This window comes from Falco peregrinus, chromosome 3 (genome assembly GCF_023634155.1).
Source record: "Falco peregrinus isolate bFalPer1 chromosome 3, bFalPer1.pri, whole genome shotgun sequence".
NCBI lineage: Eukaryota > Metazoa > Chordata > Aves > Falconiformes > Falconidae > Falco > Falco peregrinus.
In genome coordinates this window covers 88,024,019-88,032,114 of record NC_073723.1, presented here as the reverse complement: position 1 = coordinate 88,032,114, position 8,096 = coordinate 88,024,019, and positions in this window count along the sequence as shown.

Below are 8,096 nucleotides of genomic sequence, written 5' to 3'. Positions count from 1 at the left end.
CTGTCACTACAGGGCTGGGGGAGGAAAAGGGAGTCGTGGAAATCTTTGTTCTGTGAAGACAGAGATGGAGGAGTGAAGAGCTGCCTCCTGCCCTTCCAACCCTGGTCACCGCATCTCAGCCCGGGGGGTGATACCATGTAAAGGGTCCCCTGAAACTGAAGCCCTTCAAGGGGCAAGCTGAAGGGGCAAGCTTCTGGCACTGGTATAAGACCTTGTCTCCTTTCTCTGATGACATTACATTTATTGGTGGTGGGAGATGGGTCCTATGGGCCTGAGACCTGCAAAGGTGAGACTGTACCAGCCATGACCAAAGGGTCTTTTCTATTTAATCACTGGAGATCTGGTTTCCAGCTCTGGAGACCACTGGTTTGGTGCGTGAATGCACCAGGGAAAGGGGGTTGGCAGCTTTACTTTCTAAAACTGGGCACTTGCTTGTTTCCAGAGTTTCAGCTAAGCTTTTTTTCCATATCCAGAAGAACTTCTTTTAGTGGTAACAAAAGCAGATGTGCAGGAGCGTCCATGGCCTGATACAGCTGTGGCTGTGCCAGCTCAAGATCTTGGTGCTATCTTAGAGAGGGACTGAAGCAGATCTAGCTGGATTGTGAAGATGTCGAACGCTGGGACAGGTTTTGTAGTCTGCATCTTTGGAGGTTTTCAGGATCAAACTGAAGAAAGCTCTGAGCAACCTGGTCAGACTAGAAACCTTCTGAGGTCCCTCCAAGCCTGAATTATCCCACGAATCCTATGACCTCTGTTATGGCCACTGCTGGAGAGAAGAGGGAGCTCAACTCTAACTCAGACAACTCTGTAGGTGGGGTCTTGGCCCACTGAAGAAGCTGCTACCACTTTTGAGGTTATCCAGAGATGGGGGCTTCAATGCAGAGGAATCTGGTGTTTTAAAGACATTCAGCTTAGGCTGGGACCGCTGGGACCCCCCAGCTTTGGGACTGTAGTTGCCACATCTCCATGTCTCACTATGGTTTTTCCCTTCTGCCCTCTGAACTTCAGATAACGTCCATCTGGGATGAGCTGGTTTGGGTTTTGCGATACAGCTGTTTTCACCCTGCACTTTGCTTAGCTCTGGCATGAGCATTTCTCCTTTCTAATAGGTCACTTGGATCAGCAGAGGGAGTGCAAGAGCAAGGAAAGAAGAATATAAAAGTGGATGTAAGTGGGGTTTGATCTCCTGAGGTGCTCTGTGAGCCTCACTGAGCGATGGACTAGCCCTGCAGAGAAGTGACCCCCCCAGCCACCTGCTGATTTGAGTCTTTCTGCATTTTCACTCACAAAAGGGACATCAGAGTTTCTCAGCAATCTTTTTTTCACCTGGTGGATGTGAGAAAATCTCCTGATTACCTTGCAGCAGTACCAGCACCACAAAAAAAGCAAATAAAGAAAGTGTGAACCCCCCAAATTCAGAATCCAGGTTAAAAGATTTTCATGCAGGTCATTTAAAAATCAACAACACTGCCACAAAAAAAAGGTAAAAACCTGTGAAAATCACCTAGTCAACTACTTTTTCACCATTTCAGAGAGATCAAAACGCATAAAGAGATTTGTGCTAGCAATGTAACTTCGCGAGCCTTAGTTTGGCAATGACACATGTCTTCATTATCCAAAAAATCCAAGGTCCTCAAATTCAATAAGTTGCACAAGGTTGCATTTAAGTGCCACTGAGGCCAAGGAGATTCAAGCACACAGCTGAGTGCTTTGCTGAATCTGTGCCTCAGCCTGTAAATATTGGTTAACTTAGTCCAAGAACATAGGAAACACAAATCTTATGGATCCAATGAGTGGCTGGTGCACCAGTCAAGGCACTCAACCACTTCTTTAGTTTAACCAAAAAAAAAAATGGACTTCAAAAAACTATTCAAATATCTGCCCTTTGTTAATCTTTTCCCAGTAATTATTAGCCCGATAAGCAAGCACATCATATGGCTACCTATAAATACCCATTCCATTTGCAGTAGAAGAAAAGCAGAGAAAAACTCCCAAGAGCATTCAAGTAGTGTAATTTAGATAAAGGCCAAAAAAATCAAAGGTCTTTGCTCACATCTATCTGTCTCGCCACGTGGTGGGACCAGTTTTTCAATGGCAGCTCCCCAAATAATGACACCATAGTAATGAGTCCAAATGACTTACAGGAGAAAAAGGCCTGAGTCAAAATTCACAAGGTAGCTGATGGGTTTCAGCTCCCATTACCCAGTTTGATCTAGGCACCCATGAACATCCAGCCCCACCTGCAAGCTGAGAGGGTAGGTAGTAATTTTGCTCAGCTGCGGTTCATTTGTGGTATACCCTGCCTGTGTTGTGTTTGATCCAAGGCTGGGAAAGACACCTTCTGTACATTACTACTAATAAATGCCCATCAGGAGACAACTCCTAACTCCCCAGCCTTTGCACTCCCTGAGGAACACTTTATCTGAGGTGCACTGAAGGTCCAAGGCGAGGCGTATGGCTTCAGTAAAAGTAACGTACCTTCAAGGTGATGTGGGACGACTCCTGGAAAATCTCTGAAGAACAGTCTTTCTTGTGCACCCTTCTAGGACCACTGATCTGGAGACCACTAGACTTCTTAAAATCTGGCACCCAGGCATAATTGCTTGGGATGGTCTTGACAGACTTCAAGAAGGGTTTTGTCCAGCTGCTCCAAAGGCAGCAGCAGTGAAGTTATTTCAAGAATAAGCTCCTTTAACTACTTGCTCCTGGAACTCACCATGAGGCCGAGGGACAGAGATGTAGTGAGTCTTTGGCAGTGCTGGGCAACATTTCCTCTGGTCCTGGGCCACTCTCAGATGAGATGGGAGGTCTCCTAGCTTGCTGCCCTTGTTGCTTTGTCTTCTTTACCTCCAAGGCAGCACATCAGTGCCTCCAATACCACATGGTGAGACCTTATGGAGATCTGTCATGTGCTACCTTGGTTCTCTCACAGCTGAGACCTGGCAACAGCAATACTGCTTGCTACGCACTGGGTCCTTCCACCATCCTTAGTGAATCTGCTCTGCTCCAGGTTGCAAGAAACCCTTCTACAGACTAGAGCACAAATGTGAGGGACCAGTAGATCTATGCCTGCAGCAGCTTCATGCCCTTATGCATGGCTCCATCTGGGACAACGACACCCTCACCCTAGGGCTGTTTGTCTTACACCAGCAGGTTTTCTAGCACCAGTTTGCTATAAATGGCTGCAATTCTGCCAGAGCCTGGAGTAGCAGGTGAGAAACACTCAAAAATATTCTTTGCAACCTCCCTGTGGGTACTGGACTTCCTCTGAGTCTACAGCAGAAATCTGAGAGCCCTGGGGTGTCAGGGACCAGGAAAGACCTTGGCCATCCAGACAGGAGCATGTGGAAGGTTCTTAGCTTCAAGCTGATGTGTGTCTTCCCGCCCATGTGTCCCAGAGCCATGGTGCTGGATGCTTTGGTTAACCACATTGGTGGCATCCATCTGAGCCAGGAAGGCAGGAGATGTGGAGGACAGCCTCATGACATTCCAGTGTCCAGATGACTAGCCATGGCCCATCCCTGACATCTTCAAGCCATGAGTCTTGGATATACCTTGGTCTTAATCAAAAGCCAGGGAGTCTGAGATCCTACAGGAATGAGGGCCCAGTATTTGGAAAGCCCAGGGTGAACTCCTCAGCTCTACCACTGGGTAGGCTGCCCTAGGCAGCTATCAGCAATCTCCAAACTGACCCACCCTGAAGGTCAGTGCGGCAGGCTCTGCAGAAGTGCATGCCAGAGCCAATGTCACTTGCCTATCCCCAGGAGGTGACACTCCAGCTCCTGGACAAAGAAAGATGTTTCACACGAGTCCTCCAGCCACCCCTGCTCCTGCCTAAAGCCACCACAGGCTTGTTTCTGTTACTGGGCTGTGGCAAGCTGTCAGCAGCCAACAGGACATTATTGATCCCAGAGGACACCATACCGACTGCGGTTGGCATGAGATGCACCTTCGAAAGAGTACACTGCAAAAGCGCTTGTTGCATCCCTAGGTCCCTCTTATACCAACAGAAAAAAAATTTTGCAATGTGTGTTTTGTTCTTGTAGAAGGTCTGGGCTGGGTCTGTGGTGCTGGAGCAGGGCAAATCTCACTTTGTTGTTACTCCCATTCTGAGAAATGGACCTGTTTTACCACTCTTAGATTTCATGAAAGCACAGGACAATGGAAGTTCTCAACAATGACTGTTTGGTGTGTTTAATTAAGCCTGGAAATAATTCTATCATTTTTCTGCTTAAAGGAACTCATGAAAAAGCTGCCAACTTTGCTGATGTACTTGCCATTCACTTGGCCCGCCTGGGAGATGGTTGGGTTGGTTTTGTCCAAGTGTTGTAGGATCTGCTCAGGGGCAATCCACTCCCACTGGAGCTGCAAGGACCTGCTCCAGGGTAGTCTCAGACTTTTTTATTCTGTTTAGCCTTTTGTTTTCCCCACTGTTTTCTGGCAGGGAGGTTGGTAGAGGGGAAAGAAGGGGAAATGAGTTTGCTTTGTTATGAATTACAGCCCTTCTGCCTCCCTTTCTTGACTCAGTCCGGGCAGTTTGCCTTAGGCACTTGCCCTGGTTGTCTTGCACTTGCACGGGGAATCCGCCCTGTTGTCCCTTCTGTGCAGGGAGCGACAGTGCTGCATGGTTCCTGAAGAGGTCATTGATGCACTGTGCACGGCCAGGCTGGAACCAGGCCGAGCTAAGGACAGCTGGACCTGCAGTTTTCACATCCCAGCCATCCCCACTGTGCCAGCCACTGCCCCACCACAGCCCAAACTGCGCCCCTAAAAAAGCAATCAGGCTGCTCCAAAAGAGGAGGGCTGATTTGCCAGCAGATCAGTGGCTGAGTTGAGATTACATCCCAAGCCTCCCGACTTCGCTGGCTCTGCACCCATACCCTCACCTGCTGCCTCCTCCTCCAACACTGATGTTTGCCTCCCCAGGTTGCTGGCAGGATCTGAAGTGCCTCCAGCTCAGAACAAGTTGTCCCCATATGAACAGAGCATCACTATACAGCCACGTCCTGCAGCTCTTCCTTTCCTCCCCTCTCCAGCATGCATCCCGCCCTGGCCTAAGAGCGAACCTGAGGCTTGCACTTTCCTACATCCTCTCTCACTTTTGATTTCCCCTGCGAGGAAGTTTGGTGCAATGGGAAATGCACCATAAACCAAAGCATGGCTGTACAAGGCTGTGAAGAACCCCCCCCGGTGAGGTGCACACTTTTCTTTCAGGGGGGCAGAGCTGAGAAACGGTCGTGAGTCTGTTTTCTCCTTGGAGAAGGATGAATTCACAGCTTTTCCACCCTGGCCAGCAGCAGGGCTGGGCTCAGAGCAGCTTGTGTAGGTCTGCAGAGCAGACACTGTTCTCCATCACTCCTGGGGCTGGCGGTCCCCAAAACCATGCCAGTCCCATGATGGTTTACGGTCTCCCAAAAGCGCCAGTGACAGAGCAGGGTTGCAAGACACCAGGGAAGGCTTTGCAAGCCCAGCAGGGATGCACTTGGCACAACAAGCTGCTTTTACACCACACCCTGTCTTTTTTCCCTTGTTTTCCTAAAGAAGCAAGATTTATGTGAATCATCTTGGGCAGTTTCAACCAAATGATGCTGAGTAGAAGAGCCCTCAAGGAGATGATGTTCCCTCCAGATCTGCACGGGAAAATCAGCCACTGCCCTTGGGGACTGTGGCACCAAGGGGGCCCTCCCTGTGCTTGGCAGGATCCAGGGCAGAGCCTCACTGAAATCACGGGTGAAAAAACATGCTGAGCTGTGCCTCTCCATCCACGGGAGCTCCTCTACCCTGGTACCTGCCTCTGCCTGGCCACCCTGGAAGGCCCAGGTGTAAGAGGTATTGTCTGAAGCCTGTCCTAAATCAGTAGCTCTCCCAGATAGAAATGTGCAGAGGTGGCATTTTAGGTCAGCAGGGCCCTGCCCTCGCTGGGGAGAGTGGGGGCTGGTGACAGGAGCATGGAAGTACAGTGAGCAGGAGATATTGGGGTGGGTTGGGAGCAAGAACAGGTGGAAAGGTGGGACCATGGCTTTGGGAATGAGGTGCCACCTAGTTGATGCATCAATCTGTAGACATGGACTGTCTCCTCATGCCATGGTGGGGAGGGCTGGCAGAAACCCCATACAGCTCCGTATTTGGCCATTTTCCCAACCTGCTCAGCTTTGTCTACTACCTCTCAGCGTACCTAGCCCCTTGCCAGGCTCATGCATGTCAAACTAGTGCCAGAGCTCTCACTGACAGCTCCCTCAGCTGTTGGTACTGGGGTCTCCATGTAGCCTCATGTATGGTACACCAGCCCTTCCCACGCTCCTGTGCTGGGCTGGACCAAGGCTTATGGAGGGGTACAAGCTGGGAACCACCTCTCTTGGCTGTCCACAGCAGGATGCCAATTTGCACAAATCCCGTTCACAATTGCAATAGCCTGTTTTGCAGGAGGAGACACAGACACTGAAGTAAACCATGAGACCAGGTAGTTCTTCAACCAAGCTGTCTACCAAACCAAAGGGGTGCTCGATGTAGGGTCCCAGGCCAGCTGGCACTGCATGTCCATTCTGGACAATGTGGCTGAACCCTTCCGTGGTCTAACAGGGGAGACGTCATGGTATCTTCTTACACCACCAGCAGGATAGGGAGTCCAGGACAACCTCTGCTTCCCAACAGGAAGGCACAAAGCAAATGCCCCATTTAGTTAGTCCATCAGATGGGGCTGCAGGCACAGCCATCGAGTTCACTCCCCATCCATCAGGGGTGGGGTGGGGGGGTGACTTACTGCCACAGGAGATGATCGGACTGGGCAAGCCCAGCCGTGTGCGATGGGAGGAAGAGAACTGAAAGGGCAGGATGCTTGGGTTCATCCCACCGGGTTGTCATCTCCCCCCTGGATTTATCACCCGCTGCTAATTAGAGGCAGTCAGCTCTGTCTAATGTGGACAAGCCCTGGCTGCATGCTTGCAGGCAGGGAAGGCATGGCTTGCCACGTCCAGGCGAAGGGCTCTCAGATGTTCGAACTCAGCTCGTGTCCTCAGGAGTTCGCAAGCGAGCGGGGCGGGGGTGTGGGGAAATGTGAAGGGCAGCAAAAGAGAGACAGGCTCTGCTGGAGCAAGCACAGACCAGAGCCAAGCTTTTCTTCTGGCAGCTGGCACCAGACATTCACAGGAGGAATATTTTTTTTTTTTTTTTTTTTTATTTCCCCTCTTGAAGTGGCCTCAGTGGGCCCTGGAGGGGAGAAGATTATTAAAACCTGACATGTCCCCTCTGGTCCTTCCCATGTGGCCAGCCCCGAAAGGTTGCAGATGCTTTTCCACCTTTGCTCACTGTCCTGCCTGCCAGGAACTGCAGACCCCACCCTCCACCGAGCTTTATCCCCAGGACCCTTTCCCTGGATGGAGGAAGAGGAAGCTGCCCACAGCATCCCGAGGATCCCCCCAATGTATTCCTCACTTCTGGGGAGAGCCGATGACACAGCTGGGGCTGACACCGCATGAGCCACAGCAGGGTGGGGAGGAATCTCGGACGAGATACAAGGAACAGGAAGGACCCGCAGCGCAGTTTGGTTTGGCAGCCCCTGACAGACAATAAAAGGTCAGGCTGCAGAGGAGCTTGTTTTTTTATTTCCCTGGCTTTTGTTCAAGGCTGCGTCCTTAAGGATGGGATTCTCTACCCTGGTGGCAGGCTGAGAGCATGGGTGGGCGGCTGGCTCTTTGTGCTGGTGGGTTTTTTAGTGCACAAACAATTTTGCTCGAGTGCAGGCTGCAAGAGGAGAAGGCTGGGGTGGGTGTGAACTCAGGCTGAAGTGGTGGAACTGTGCACCAGGATCTGGCTTGGTACTAGGTCCAAAATCTGAAGCATCTTCTCTTTCACATGGAAGTTTTAGGTGTTTCCAGGGGCCCTGGCAGAGCAGGAATTCAAACACATATTGTGGAAGAAAAAATGAGGCCGGTCCCTTGCCAAACAGCCCCAAGCAGAGCCTGAGATGAGGGTCCGTATCGAAAAGGTCATGTAAGGTTTGACAGTGTAGTTCAGTGGTCTCAGCAGGTCAGCTGTTTCACCCCTTGATTTTGGGTAGGGTTTGATGTTTTAGAAATAGTGCTGTTGCTTCCTAAGCT